Source organism: Prionailurus bengalensis, chromosome A1, assembly GCF_016509475.1.
Source record: "Prionailurus bengalensis isolate Pbe53 chromosome A1, Fcat_Pben_1.1_paternal_pri, whole genome shotgun sequence".
Classification (NCBI taxonomy): Eukaryota; Metazoa; Chordata; class Mammalia; order Carnivora; family Felidae; genus Prionailurus; species Prionailurus bengalensis.
The window spans coordinates 41272275-41289058 of NC_057343.1; the positions used below are offsets into that span (position 1 = coordinate 41272275).

The 16784-nt window shown below is 34.7% G+C and overlaps 1 pseudogene; it reads left to right on the forward strand.

Annotated features, from left to right (window-relative positions):
* The first annotated feature begins 5013 nt into the window (after window positions 1-5013).
* Window positions 5014-5488, forward strand: LOC122478661 (annotated as a pseudogene).
* Window positions 5489-16784: the final 11296 nt, after the last annotated feature.

Below are 16784 nucleotides of genomic sequence, written 5' to 3' on the forward strand. Positions count from 1 at the left end.
ATTTTGATTGGGATTGCATTGAATATGTAGATAACTTTGGGTAGTATTGACATTTTAACAGTATTTATTCTTCCAACCCATGAGCACGGAATGTTTTTCCATTTCTTTATATCTTGTTCAATTTCCTTCATAAGGTTTCTATAGTTTTCAGCATACAGATCTTGTACATCTTTGGTTAGATTTATTCCTAGGTATTTTATGCTTCTTGGTGCAATTGTGAATGGGATCAGTTTCTTTATTTGTCTTTCTGTTGCTTTATTATTAGTGTATAAGAATGCAACTGATTTCTGTGCATTGATTTAATATCCTGCGACTTTGCTGAATTCATGTATCAGTTCTAGCAGACTTTTGGTGGAGTCTATTGGGTTCTCCATATATAATATCATGTCATCTGCAAAAAGTGAAAGCTTGACTTCATCTTTGCCAATTTTGATGCCTTTGATTTCCTTTTGTTGTCTGATTGCTGATGCTAGTACTTCCAACACTATGTTAAACAACAGCGGTTGAGTGGACATCCCTGTTGTGTTCCTGATCTCAGGGAAAAAGCTCTCAGTTTTTCCCCATTGAGGATGATGTTAGCTGTGGGCTTTTCATAAATGGCTTTTATGATCTTTAAGTATGTTCCTTCTATCCCGACTTTCTCAAGGGTTTTTATTAAGAAAGGGTGCTGGATTTTGTCAAAGGCCTTTTCTTCATTGATTGACAGGATCATATGGTTCTTATCTTTTCTTTTATTAATGTGATGTATCACATTGATTGATTTGCGAATGTTGAACCAGCGCTGCAGCCAGGAATGAATCCCACTTGATCATGGTGAATAATTCTTTTTATATGCTGTTGAATTCCATTTGCTAGTAACTTATTGAGAATTTTTGCATCCATATTCATCAGGGATATTGGCCTGTAGTTCTTTTTTACTGGGTCTCTGGTTTAGGAATCAAAGTAATACTGGCTTCATAGAATGAGTCTGGAAGTTTTCCTTCCCTTTCTATTTCTTGGAATAGCTTGAGAAGGATAGGTATTATCTCTGCTTTAAACGTCTGGTAGAACTCCCCTGGGAAGCCATCTGGTCCTGGACTCTTATTTGTTGGGAGATTTTTGATGACTGATTCAATTTCTTCACTGGTAATGGGTCTGTTCAAGCTTTCTATTTCCTCCTGATTGAGTTTTGGAAGCGTGTGGGTGTTTAGGAATTTGTCCATTTCTTCCAGGTTGTCCAGTTTGTTGGCATATAATTTTTCATAGTATTCCCTGATAATTTCTTGTATCTCTGAGAGATTGGTTGTAATAATTCCATTTTCATTCATGATTTTATCTATTTGGGTCATCTCCCTTTTCTTTTTGAGAAGCCTGGCTAGAGGATTATCAGTTTGTTTATTTTTTCAAAAAAACCAACTCTTGGTTCCATTGATCTGCTCTACAGTTTTTTTAGATTATATATTGTTTATTTCTGCTCTGATCTTTATTATTTCTCTTCTTCTGCTGGGTTTAGGCTGTCTTCGCTGTTCTGTTTCTATTTTCTTTAGGTGTACTGTTATATTTTGTATTTGGGATTTTTCTTGTTTCTGGAGATAGGCCTGGATTGCAATGTATTTTCCTCTCAGGACTGCCTTCGCTGCATCCCAAAGCGTTTGGATTGTTGTATTTTCATTTTCATTTGTTTCCATATATTTTTAATTTCTTCTCTAATTGCCTGATTGAACCATTCATTCTTTAGTAGGGTGTTATTTAACTTCCATGCTTTTGGAGGTTTTCCAGACTTTTTTCTGTGGTTGATTTTAAGCTTCATAGCATTGTGGTCTGAAAGTATGCATGGTATGATCTCAATTCTTGTATACTTATGAAGGGCTGTTTTGTGACCCAGTATGTGATCTACCTTGGAGAATGTTCCATGTGCATTCTAGAAGAAAGTATATTCTGTTGCTTTGGGATGCAGAATTCTAAATATATCTGTCAAGTCCATCTGATCCAATGTATCATTCAGGGCTCTTGTTTCTTTATTGACTGTGTGTCTAGATGATCTATCCATTTCTGTTAAGTGGAGTGTTAAAGTCCCCTGCAATTACCACATTCTTATCAATAAAGTTGCTTATGTTTGTGAGTAATTTTTTTTATATATTTGGGGTTCCCGTATTCGGCGCATAGACATTTATAATTGTTAGCTCTTCCTGATGGATAGACCCTGTGATTATTATACAATGCCCTTCTTCATCTGTTGTTACAGCCTTTAATTTAAAGTCTAGTTCGTCTGATATAAGTATGGCTACTCCAGCTTTCCTTTGACCTCCAGTGTCATGATAAATAGTTGTCCATCCCCTCACTCTCAATCTGAAGGTGTACTCAGGTCTAAAATGAGTCTCTTGTAGACAGCAAATAGATGGGTCTTGTGTTTTTATACATTCTGATACCCTATGTCTTTGGTTGGCCCATTTAGTCCATTTACATTCAGTGTTATTATAGAAAGATATAGGTTTAGAGTCATTGTGATGTCCGTAGGTTTCATGCTTGTAGCGATGTCTCTGATACTTTGTATCACAGGATCCCCCTTAGCATCTCTTGTAGGGCTGGTTTAGTGGTGACAAATTTCTTCTGTTTTTGTTTGTTTGGGAAGACCTTTATCTCTCCTCCTTTCTAAATGAGAGACTTGCTGGATAAAGGATTCTCGGCTGCATATTCTGTCTGTTCTTCACATTGAAGATCTCCTGCCATTCCTTTCTGGCCTGCCAAGTTTCAGTAGAGAGATCAGTCACGAGTCTTATGGGTCTCCTTTTATATGTTAGAGCACGTTTATCTCTAGCTGCTTTCAAAATTTTCTCTTTATCCTTGTATTTTGCCAGTTTCACTATGATATGTCGGGCAGAAGATCGATTCAAGTTATGTCTGAAGGGAGTTCTCTGTGCCTCTTGGATTTCAATGCCTTTTTCCTTCCCCAGATCTGGGAAGTTCTCAACTATTTTTTCTTCAAGTACACCTTCAGCACCTTTCCCTCTCTCTTCCTCCTCTGGAATACCAATTATGCTTATATTATTTCTCTTTAGTGCATCACTTAGTTCTCTAATTTTCCCCTCATCCTCCTGGATTTTTTATCTCTCTTTTTCCCAGCTTCTTCTTTTCCCATAATTTTATCTTCTAGTTCACCTATTCTCTCCTCTGCCTCTTCAATCCAAGCTGTGGTCATCTCCATTTTATTTTGCAGCTCATTAATAGCATTTTTTAGCTCCTCCTGGCTGTTCCTTAGTCCCTTTGTCTCTGTAGCAAGAGATTCTCTGCTGTCCTTTATACTGTTTTCCAGCCCAGCAATTAATTTTATGACTATTATTCTAAATTCACTTTCTGTTATATTATTTAAATCGTTTTTGATCAGTTTGTTAGGTGTTGTTATTTCCTGGAGCTTTTTGAGGGAAATTCTTCCCTTTTGTCATTTTGGCTAGTCCCTGGAGTAGTGCGGAACTGCCTGGCACGTCCCCTGTACTGTCTTGAATAACTTTTGTTGGTGGGCAGGGCTGCAGTCAGACCTGATGTCTGCCCCCAGCCCACCGCTGTGGCCACAGTCAGACTGTTGTGTACCTTCTCTTCCCCTCTCCTAGGGGCGGGATTCACTGTGCGGTGGCATGACCCGTCTGAGCTACTTGCACACTGCCAGGCTTGTGGTGCTGGGGATGTGGCATATTAGCTGGGGGTGGATGGGCAAGGTGCACAGCAGCGGGAGGGGCAGGCTCAGCTCGCTTTTCCTTGGGAGATCCGCTTTGGGAGGGGCCCTGTGGCACCGTGAGGGAGTCAGACCCGCTGGAGGGATGGATCCGCAGAAGCGCAGCTTTGGGTGTTTGCGCGGTGCCTGCCCGTTCCCTGGCAGAAACTGGTTCCCTTTGGCTGGTGGATAAGCGAGGGAGATGGCTCTGGCAAGCACCTTTGTTCCCTGCCAAGCTGCGCTCTGTCGTGCAGGGTTCAATACCTCTCCCTCCCGTTGTCCTCCAGCCCTCCCTTTCTCTGAGCAGAGCTGTTAGCTTATAACCTCCCAGATGCTAAGTCCCGCTTGCTGTCGTAACACACTCCGTCCGGCCCCTCCGCTTTTGCGAGCCAGACTCGGGGGCTCTGCTTGGCCGGCAGGCTGCCCCACCGCCATGGCTCCCTCCCGCCAGTCCATGGAGCGCTCACCGCCTCTCCGCCCTTCCTATCCTCTTCTGTGGGCCTCTCGTCTGCGCTTGGCTCCAGAGACTCCGTTCTGCTAGTCTTCTGGCGGTTTTCTGGGTTATTTAGGCAGGTAGGTGGACCCTAAGTGATCAGCAGGACATGCGGTGAGCCCAGTGTCCTCCTGTGCTGCCATCTTCCCAGGATTCTCTGATTTGCATTCTTAATGAATCAACCAAAATTATTTTTTCCAATTGGTTAGATGAAGGAAAGGGAGTTATTTATTACCTTTCTAGGAATCCACCAACATCAAATTCAGCAGTGTTTTTTTCTAAAAAGGTAAGGATACATAAACATGAAAACATATATTAATAAACTCCACCATATTAATTGAATAAATATGAAACATATAAAGGAAAAGTTAAGGTAAAAAATAACCAACGCTTAAGTATAAAGGATTTTTAAATAAATAAATATCTAAAACTAAGAATAGAAGGGAACTTTTTTAGAGTAGTATTAAAGGAGATCTTAAAAAATGTAGACCTAAAGTCATCCCCAGTGATCATACTTTAGAAATATTTCCATTCAGCTCAGTGGGTACAAAAACTGCTATATACCAATCATTTCACATTACACTGGAAGTCAGTTAATTCCATAAGACAAGAAACGGGAAATTAGGATCATGAGTATTGGCAAGAAAAAAAATATATCATTTGCAGAAAATGTAACTGCCTAAATAATATATCAAAAAGTATTTTAAAATATTTTTGTGGATAGAGAATAAGCATACATAAATAATTATTGAATTTATAAAATTAAACTAACTGATGAAAACACCATAGAATTCCTTTACGATCTGCCATCTGCGGTGGAACCTCCGCCAAGATGTAGATTTTCGTGAAAACCCTTATGGGGAAGACCATCTCTCTAGAGGTCGAGCCCTCGGATGCAATAGAAAAGGTAAAGACCAAAATCCGGGGTAAGGAGGGAATTTCTCCTGATCAGCAGAGCCTGGTTTTGCTGGCAAGCAACTGGAAGTTGGACGTACTTTTTCTAACTACAACATTCGAAAGGAGTCCACTGTATCTTGTGTTGAAACTTCGTGGTGGTGTTAAGAAAAGGAAGAAGTCTTACACCATTCCCAGGAAGAATAAGCATAAGAAAAAGAAGGTTAATCTGGCTGTCTTACTATGAGGTGGATGAGAATGGTAAAATCAGTTGCCTTCATTGGGAGTGCCCTTCAGATGAATCTGGTGCTGGGGTTTTTATGGCTAGCCACTTTGACAGATGTTATTGTGGCAAATGTTGTCTGACCTAGTGCTTCAACAAACTGGAAGGCAAGGAATTGCGTGCGGGTTAATAAAAACAAACTAAAAAAATAAAATGGAATAACTTTTCCACCAACAATAACAAAGCTCCTCGGAAAAATTCAAATTACAAATGAGGAGGGAACCTGTTGGGATGAGCACTGGGTGTTGTATGGAAACCAATTTGACAATAAATTTCATATTAAAATAAAAAAAAATAAAAAAGAAGCTGACTAAAGGGAGACATTCTCTATGTTGATGGATGATAGTATTCAAAGTTATGAACAGATTGATACATCCAAATAATCTTGGCTTTTAAAAAATTCCAGTAAAAGCTCCAATGCTATTTATTCACAACACTTAGAGAAAAAATATATCTTAAAATGACTGAAGGAAATACAAGTTCAAGAGAAACAAAATAATTATTAAATTCAAAAATGATGTGGAAAATTTCCACATCTAATAATAAGATATCATGATGCAATTTTACCTTGACTTCAAAAATATAATAAACTACGTGTTTAGAAACCCTCCTACCATAAAAACCTAATAATGCTGGCCTAGGCACATATCCTTTAAAGTGCATATCTAAACAAATTAGAAAGTAAGAGCAACCTACATATATCTAAAATAAGACATTACTGAACCCAGAGGGATTATGGACCACTGGAGACATGATTTGTATTGTTAAAAGTAGTACATCTGCTTTTCATAAGTGATGGAGGAGAACGTGGAGCCTCTGGCCCACACCAGGTAGAAGGTGAAGACTTAAAAAGAAATCTAGGATGTTTGGAAGGTTACATTTTTAAGGAAAGGTAAACTTGGAGGGAAAAGAAATCATATTTTCTAAGGAAAATTTTGAAACAAGCTAATACTGTACCGGTCTGTATATATGTGTTTGTGTGTGTGTTAAATATATATAATGTGTGTGTGTATATGTATTTAATGTATTTATATGTATTATATATTTATGTGTATATTTATGTATATATTTATGTATTTAATGTATTATATATTTAATATACTTAATATATTAGACACAGTATCTATTTCCCACATACACGGAGAATTTCCAATCATAGTACTATCTCCAGGAAGTTTTTATCTTCCCACTTGCATTTCTGTTGGGATCCATAAAAAAACTTAAAGTTGTCATCAAGGTTGGTAGAACACTAGGTACTTAGCAGAAGGAAATACGTATTTTTTTCTCAGTGGAGTTTTTCTCAATGGAGTCTATTTTGTACAGTGGCATAAGACTTCATGAGACACTGAGAGATTGTCATATGGACAAGAGATAAAAGAATTTGTTGGTAAAAAAAAAATTGTCGGTAATGGCTGAATATTTACTATATTTGAGGACACTGTAAATTTGGTTTCGCAGCTAATTAAATAAAAATTACATACACATAAATATTTGTTATTCAGAGTGGTATTCACACTAATTTTGAATTCCTCAGTACTAACTAACCAAGTATGTTTGAGAGAAAATGTTCAATTTTTTGTTGTTTGTAATTGATCTGTTTTATTCAGTTAATGAACAGATATTGTCATATTCTGTGAGTGTCCAAGTTAAAAGCAGTCTCCCTTTGGATAGAAATATGGTCATCCTGATATGTAATTCTATTCAGTGTCACTCATTTACCTATCAGCTCTCTCTGCTAAAGCGTTTATGGATATGTTTACTAAAAGCATAAAGAGCTCACCATAAAATGCACTATTTAAGACAGTAGCATTTTAATTTGTAACTTTTTATGGAAAATAAAAATAAACAAAATAATAAATAAGAGTAAATAAAACAACACTATGGAAAATAAAAATAAGAGCCTATTTTTCATTTTCTCTAAATTTTTCTAACCAACTAAAGCATCATTGTATTCGTAATTATTTTTTACTGTTTATACAACTAATTTACTGTCTGAGGCAGAAAGCAAGACACATGCAAAGTCTTCACTATGTTAAGGTCAGGTAATCAATTTCCTATCCCAAAAGACAAAACTAATAGTACAGAGGATTATCACTAAATACAAGCAGCTGCTTTTGTAAGACTGGAGCTTTACTAGGGAATCCTGCAATAATGGAGTAGGTAGGAGACAGAATCCCATGTACGTCTATCTATGAATTCTGTGAAAACTGCCTAGGTGTTTTTTAACTACAAATGAAACAAGGATTAATTTTGCTTTGATTCAAGTAATTGCTATTAAACATCAATGCATTTGAAGCAAAATATGCAATGGTAATGAAGAAAAGAATATTTATCTTTGTTCTGAATGTCATTCAAGATTTTGTTCTTAATAAATATAACTCTAATTCTTATACTTTTAAGAATTTCAGGAGTGTACCTGATATAAACCATTCAGTACAAGTATTAACATACTTGCTATTTCTACATATGATCAAAAACTAACAGTTTTTACACCATATTTAATACAATCAATAACAACCCTACATATTATTTTCTTTTCACAAGTTCATACAATGTTGTAACACTCTCTAAAGACTGATTAAATATAAACAATTACTAAATTTAATTAATGCTATAGATCAATTTCATTTCATAAGAAAACACATATGCGATTTTATTCTTCTCTGAGGGTTTTATCTAAAAATCTATTGATGCAATGTTACTCATTAATATTTCAAATTCCCCTTAGTTTTAATTCTAGGCATGATACACGCAGGCAAATTGTTTAAGTCTTTGTTTAGAATATAAACAAAGTAAGCAGTTATCTTAATATTCAAATTATTTCTTTGTATATTTAGCCAATTAGTTTGACATCTTAGCAACATTCAACACAACTGAAAGAACATTTCTTTTGAAATATTCTTTTTCCTTAATCTCCATCAGATTACATTATTTTCTCCGTTTTCTTTCATAGCTATTACTATTCAACCTGATGTGTCACTCCTCAAGACTTTGCCTTAGACTCTTGTTTTCTCATGTCCCCTCCTTTTCTAGGTGAATTAATTAATTTATTTTTTAATTTAAATGAATATTTAAATTTTTAAAATCATCTAGTATCAGCTCATAAATTATATTTTTCATCTTTGGAATTCCAGACCCATACATTCAATTACATTCTTAATAATTCCAGTTGTACTAATTGGCTAATTTCTTAGCTACTTTAAAGTTAATGTGCTCAGAACTGAATGCCTGATTCACTTCTCACCCTACCGCTTTCCCATCCCCACTGTGCACCTGACCCTCCACCGATTTAGTGAAACAATTTAGTCTGTGTTCTCCATTTCAGTAAGTTTTATTTTAACAAACAGGTTGATTCTTCCTAAAAGCTAGGGATTATCTTTGATGCAATGCTGTATGTCCTTTTCCTTCCTACTTTGGTCTTTCAAATATCACCAATCTGTGGATATCTAACATCTCAAATATGTATCCATACCTTCACTGTTCTCCAGGGTGCCTGCCATCATTCTGTGCAACCAGCATCATCCTGCATTACGTTGAAACTTTAATATGTTTCTCTCATTCTACTCTTAGATCCAAAGACCACCTCCAATTCATTCTCCGTAAAGTTGAGAGATTTTTCAATGAGTATAATACTCCAACCTTTCTATGATTCAAACCATTCAGTCATTTCCCATAGTAATTAATTCACAAAGCCTAATGTTTGCTCCCTACTTCTGTGCCATTTTCTTTTTGTCTAATTTACCAACCTTGTCTCTCTCGTTGTTGCTTTCCCCTTCATGTTCTACTCACTGTGGATCTTTTTTTAATTTCTTGAACACAATGAAATATTCATTGAACCAAAGCAAATGTTCTTCCCTGTCCATAAACTGCCTTTCCCCTGTTCATCATTTGACTTACTTCCTATAAGTGTTTCATTTTCAAGTAGACCTAATTTGACTATCAATTCCCAAGTAGGTATTCCTGTTATACTCACCTAAATTCATCTTTAGTGTTTATTTACATTGATTATCTATTTAACTACATATCTATCTATTTATCCATCTATCTATTCATCCGTACATGTAGGTAGCTATAATCTACCTGTAGTCATTTTAGATTCTTGAGTAACTTTAAGCATCATGACAGGATGTTTGTATTTATTTTTATCATTGGTTTTCCAAAATCTTCCAATGCTGTTTTATATCAATATGTATTAATAATCTTATAATATAATGTTATCAATTGTTGAATGACTGAAAAATTGACAAACTAATGAGCAAGTTCTATAATGAATATATATCTATACATACATATATATAAATTGCCAAATGTCCTAATTTCAGCACATTTACACTAATATGCTTAAGTTTCCAAAAATTGATTCACCGGCAAAAATTTAGTACAGTCAACAGCAACTCCACATTTGATGCCAAATATGATTGCAAATTACATCCTTAAAGTTCAAAATACAATAAAAATTGCAATAAAAGAGTAATGTTATCTTAAATCACAAGCTTTAGTTTTACCTTATATTTGTGAACATCATGGTCTCATGTATTACTAATAAAAACTTTAATACCCAGACGATTTCACATTTTTTTCTCAACAAATTGTTATTATCTAGTGGAAATAATTGGTAATTTTTCAAAAGGTATTTGGGACTTAAATTTTTAGCTTTCATATTCACATAACTTTTGGGTGAACATTTTGCAATATAAGAGAATGAAAAAAAATATACACAAATGAATATTTCTGTACAGTTATCTCAAATTTTAAAATACTTTTTAACACTTGCCATGCTTTTATAATTAACACGATTTGTTGTAGAATTAAACACTTACACATGCTTTAGTCACTGAACGTAGCAACAACCCTACATGCTTACAGTAAAATGCTTTTATCCTGTTAAAGTATATGTTTATGCAACATTTTAATAAATGTTTACTAATTTAATCATAATTGATAACAAATCAGGTCTAAGTGCCCACTAACCTGTTTGTAAGTATTTTCAGTGTTGACTAAGGCAACAGGAGACTTTGAAGATGTTTTGCCTCTTTACTTAGAGCATCCACTTCACTAAAATGTGATAGCAGAGAAGCATCAAATATGCTTTGTAAAACATCAGGAATGCAAATAGAACAAGTTAAGCACTCTATGTATGACATTGATTCCTGAAAAAAAAGGATGAAAAACAAATTGCAATATTCAATAATAAAGTATGATTGATTTATTATCATTATGATTTTATCATACTCTTCTTAATACAAAAATGTGCATTAGTTCAAATTCAATAAAGAACTGATGAAAAACAATTAAGCTTGGTACCGTGGTTCACAAATTATGTAATGTGATCTCTGACTTCAAGGAGCTTAAAATCAGAAATGATCCACAGAGTCACATAGAGTTGTAGTCTAAGTATATTGACTGCTCTCAGATATTTCAACAGACAGAAACAAGGCACAGAAGGCTGTGTTTGTGTATGTATATATATCTAAAGGTCTTGGAAAATTTAGAAGGGCTAGTTTTTGAGCTGAATTTTAATAATAAATGTTGGATAATTAGAAATGATGAATTAGGATATTTTCAGAAATGCAGAACTGTACACAAAGTGTGAAAGAGTAAAAAAAGTAAATAGCAAGTGGTCTAGTTTTAATTTGAGAATCCAGAAATTGTTAGTAGACAATAAAAACAGAATGAAAAATTAAATCTTGATTTTAAACTTAATTGTGTATTAAAGTTTTTGAGTTTTAGAGGAAATGGGAAGTTAACTGAATACTTTCAAAACAAAAATGTCTTAATCAGTTCTAGACGTGACTTTTTTATAGACGTGACTTTACCCAAGCATGACTATCTTGCAAAAGGATATAGGCTCAATCTAACAAAATTTCACTGACCTTACTATTCTCCATCATTCAGAGGCAGCTGGCATTGGTGAAATGGCCAGGCAAAATTAATTTAAGAAAACTATGCAATGAAGTTGCTGTCCCACATGATAGAATATATTTTTATTTATTTATTTATTTTAGTTTTTTTCAAGTTTATATTTAAATTCTGGTTAGTTAACACTTAACATACAGTGTAGTATTAGTTTCAGATGTAGCGTTTAGTGATTCAACACTTACATACAACACCCGGTGCTCATCACAAGTGCACTCCCCCCGTCACCTATTTAGCCCATCCACCTGCTCACCTCCATTTTGGTAATCATCAGTTTCTTCTCTATAGTTAAGAGTCTACTTCTTGGTTTTTCTCTCTTTTTGCCCCACTGTGTTCATTTCTTTTGTTTCTTAAATTCCACATATGTGTGAAATAATATTTTATTTGTCTTTCTCTGACTTATTTAGTTTAGCATAATACTCTCTAGCTTTATCCATGTCATTGCTAATGGCAAGATTTCATTCTTTTTAGTGGCTGAGTAAAAATCCATTGTCTATATATACCACAGTTTCTTTATCCATTCATCAGTTGTTGGACATTTGAGCCCTTTCCATAATTTGGCTATTGTTTATAATGCTGCCATAAACATCAGGGTGCATGTATCCCTTTGAGTCAATGTTTTTGTATCCTTTGGGTAAATACCTAGTAGTACAATTATTGGATTATAGAGTAGTTACATTTTTAACTTTTTGAGGAACGTCCATGCTGTTTTCCAGAGTGGCTGCACCAGTTTGCATTCCCACCAACAGTGTCTCATTGCACTTTAAAATTGTCAACTGACTAAAGGAAATGTTTTTTTGTCCCTACAATCTTGATGGATTGGGAGGTTCTAGTGCCTGAAGGATGAATGCTTCTCTGAGAGAAGTAAGTCACATTTCTGACAAAATAGAAGTTAAGGCCATCATTGGACAATTGGGGGTCTTCATCCACTGAACCTACAGCATAGGAGAAGGTTGTGTATCAACTGTACTTGGAAAAAAATCAATCGACTGACTGCTTCACAATAGGGACAATGAAGATTTTTTTTCTAACCAATATTACTCACTGAGTTGCATTTTAATTCTTCTTTCCAATAGTCCTAATAAGCTGCAACTCAGTAAAGATAAGGTCCCCAAGAACTCAAATGATGTGATTTGGTAGGTAAAAGACTGTCCAGCTGAAGTTAAAGGAAACATAGAGGAGGGAGATGGTGAATATGATCACAATATGAGCCTTATGGCTATAAAACAGACATCTATGGCAAGGTGCTATATGCTAATAAATTATTTCATTTATCAACCGCCTCCTGCTACCTACTATGAAGAACCCTGGAAAGCTAACATTTTAGGTTTTTGGAAGGAGCATGATCAAATTAATATCACTTCTGATTATGCAATACAGGATGAGAAACTGTACTGGGAACACAGCATTCCACCTGAAAGGGGTGAAGGGAAGGAGGAGATCTGAGGGTAAAAAAAATGGAGGATGTGGGATATCTTTCACTTACCAATACGGATTCACTCTTCATCCTGGTATATCTTGCTCAGTGCCCCAAGATGTTGGCTGTTTAGTGTAGTTCATTTGGCTCCAGTGCTTCCTTGCTTCCAACTGGTTTAAGCCAATGGGTAACACCCGAAGGCAAGCAGATCAGAGCGTGGGAGGAGGAGGAATTTGCTTTGTTACTACTGTCTCCATTTTCCTGTCTGTGGGTTCACCTTATACAAGCAGAGCCCCTCCATTAAAGGCCATAATACTGCCTGATGACCTTCCCAGCTTTCGCTGTCTTGATTTCATCAACCACACGTCCTTACCCTTTCTGACCTTGTGGTGGTAAGGGCTCTTCCTCCATTCAACAGTTCCTCACACTGCTAAGGTTGCTGTGGTTTCCATACACTTTGTAAACTTTATTGCTCTGTTTGTCCAACATGCTAATCTTGCTGGCTTTGGGGTTCTTTCTAAAATGATAAAAATGATTATTGTGATCTCTAAATTGACAAAGTTAGGGTCTTTAGGGATTATTTTGTCTTGGCAGCAGTTAATTAGAAAGCTGACAATCTGTAGGACCTCAGTACATACCAAATGGATTTTTAAAAAATCATACAATTGACAGCATCCTTCTTTAAAAATTCAAAGTGTGGAAAATGCATCTGTGAATTCTATCTTATAACACACTAATTAGTACTAGAAAATATGTAGTTTATTTGCATAGGCCAATTATTTTCGTATTTATTATAATGCTGTGGAATTTAAACTGATGGTTTATCACAAATTGTATGGAGGAACTGTTTTTGACTTGTCAATATTTGAAACATGGAAACCACTGTTACTACCTTGCTAAAGATCCACAAAGAATTAATCAAAATATTTGTACTTTCATTTTTTCTTTCCACCTGACATTATATTAATATACCAGAACTTATTGCATGTGTCATTTTATCAAAGATGTTTAATGAGAATCTTTAAAAGAAATAAAAGCAAAATAGAAGTAAATGTACTAATTTGTAGGATCAGCAAACATTATTTAAAAATAAAGCCCATCTCTCCTGAAATCAATATTACACTATATGTTAACTAGAATTTAAGTAAAAACTTGAAACAACATAAAATAAAACAAAACCTATCCAATATCAGATTTTTAAAGTTATAGATATTATCTGTACTTGGGTTGTCTTAATCTCAATCTACTAATTTTTTAATTATTGTATACATACTTAAGGGTATTTATAAAGAGAAATGAGACAAAAAGATACTGATACATGCTGAAAGAGTATGTTATTTTATTTAAAATGTTTATTTATTTATGTATTTATGTATTTATTTATGAGAGAGTGAGGGGCAGAGAGAAGGAGACAAAGTATCCGAAGCGGGCTCTGTGCTGACAGCAAGGGCTTGATGCAGGGCTTGAACTCACAAATCTAGAGATCATGACCTCAGTTGAAGTTGGATTCTTAACCTACTGAGCCATCCAGGTACCCCGAAAGAGTATTTTAAAGTCTAGATTTGTTTTTGCCTTTAGTCAAAGCATAGCTCTTTTTGTTGAAAAGTAATCTCCCCTCATATTTTATCCCTTTTAATTTTAAATTTATTTCAGTGTCATTCCTTACAAGTTCAATGTTTAATTAAAAGAATTAACTATCAGTGTGTTCTTATTATAGTAATTTGTATGTATGTGTGAATATTTTAAATTTATATATATAGATTCACTTTTAACAGGGTATCTATAATTTCTCATAAATGAGTGTTACTATTTATATTTATATACACATTGGCAATTTTGTTTTTTACCTGTGCCAAATTTCATGGGATATTTCAGTATCTATGACTGAATATATTTGTTAGGCTAGGAATAAATACATAGTCCCCAAATATACCTGTTCCCTCTGAGAAGTACATGGAAGAAGCAATCTACTAGGGTCCTTTTAGTTAGAACTATCACAAGCTTATAAATTTATTTTTCACTTTTCTCCATTATTTCCCCAATGTGTAGTATATGAAATGTGCTGATCTCACATGAGAAATAGAAAAATCTGGACTGATATAATAAAGACATCTGGTGAAAATATAAATTATTTTATTATTAAGTGGGGATATAAAATATACATGAAAAAACATTTTATTATTTGATTTGAAAATAACTTTTTGATGGTGTATATTGTGTAGTTCTTTATAATCTCAAAGGCATTTACTTAAAAACAAATTCCAGGAATGCCATTCTGGCATATGCAACACAGAAAGCTAATTTCCCCGAACAACAGTCTAGCAAAATCCCCCTCAGAAATATCTCTGAATAAGAGCAAATTGATGGATGTATAGTTTCCATGCAATTCAAAATCAAATGAATCTGTCATCAAGAATTGGAGGAACTTGGCTGTAATCATTTTTTCTGTTTATCTTATTCTACACTGATAAGTTTTTTCCTCTTTCCTGAATGCCAATTTCTTAGCAAATTATAGAATCAGTTCTCTTGTTTCCCTATTATCTATATTATGTGAAAGTGAGGTTAGCTAGGTGGCTTTTGATTTTCTAAGTTTTTAGCTATTTCATTCAACTTTTAATTTTGTGCCAAATGGGCCATATTTTTAAAATTTTCACCTTTATGCTTGTTGGCTTAGCAGTGTACCCTTGCAATTTCAACAGTATCTGGCACATAGTAGACCATCAATACATCTAATGGGTGAGTAAATGACATAATTATGCATAAAACTAATTGTCAAATCACATTATGAAATGACTTTTACATCTTGCCCCAAATCTTGCTGTCCTAATCGCAACACTGATATTCCAGGAACATAAAATCAAGCTATCATAAAAAATTCTATTATACACCAGAAGATCATTTTTAACAATTTAGTTTTCCCCATATAGTTATTTTGAATTCCTTAAAAATTTACATTCTGTTGGTTTTAATCTATTCTCTTCTGGATGAGGGAGAAACTTAAAACAATAAAATGATTATATCATGTTTTATATATAAATTATCAACCTGCAACTTACTTTGGGACTCAGCTTCATTTCCAAATAACACTGACAAGATATTACCAAGTCAAGAAAAAAATGTCTTAAGTGTGATTGTTATTAATATAGATTTTGCAAATATGGAATGAAACACTAACTTATTCATTTCAACCCATCCTTTTTTTGTCCATTGTGACTCATCCAAGCCTGGATCTAATTTTGAAATCAATAGAAAATATATAGATGGAATTTACAGGCATGAGCAAAAACATGAGAGATGCACAGTAAATGTGACCTTCGATCTTGAAGGCTAAACTATGAGAACAAAGACAATAGACAAAGTGATTCCACTTCAGAGTATCCTAAATTCATAGACTTAGAAAGAGAAATCTCCTCCAAAGTCTGCATTATGAACAAAATATGCAAAATTTTGTAACATTTCTGTCTTAAAAAGCATGTTGAACATTTATAGAAAAACAATGAAGATCTAAAATAGATCTCTAACACATGTACAAATGAACAAAATAGCATCTCAGTTTTTATGCTAACTGCAAAGCATGACAGCATTACCACGGACTCTGAAGAGCAGAGTGACAAAGTCTCCGTTTCCTAAATGCCTTTTTCAGTTGCTTGTTAAAAAAATATTCCTTCCTCTATCACATTCATGCGTACATCTTTACAACCACAACTCTGCCTCGGGCACTTTGTGGTGTCAGAGGCTACCATCTGGAAGGTGGTTGTGTATAGTAAATGAGTTTTAACAGAACCAATTGTGTTGGTTTCCTCCAGAGGGACGAACCCCTAACTGCAAAAATTCTTAGTACAACATTGAATTTTGCAGGAGAGTCTGCCCTACCTATTTGCTATATACACACTTGCCACCAGCTGTTTTATGCACTCTTGGCTCCCCAGCTGAGACAATTAAGGGAACAGGATTTGGCATTCTGTATAAATATGAGATAAGACTCTGGAGCTCTTTCCAGGTTGGCAAAGCATGGGGTAAAAAACACGGCTTTGCTCCAGAATAAAGACTTTTTAATCTTATAGGCAATGATCGAGGAATGAAAGAGGCAGAT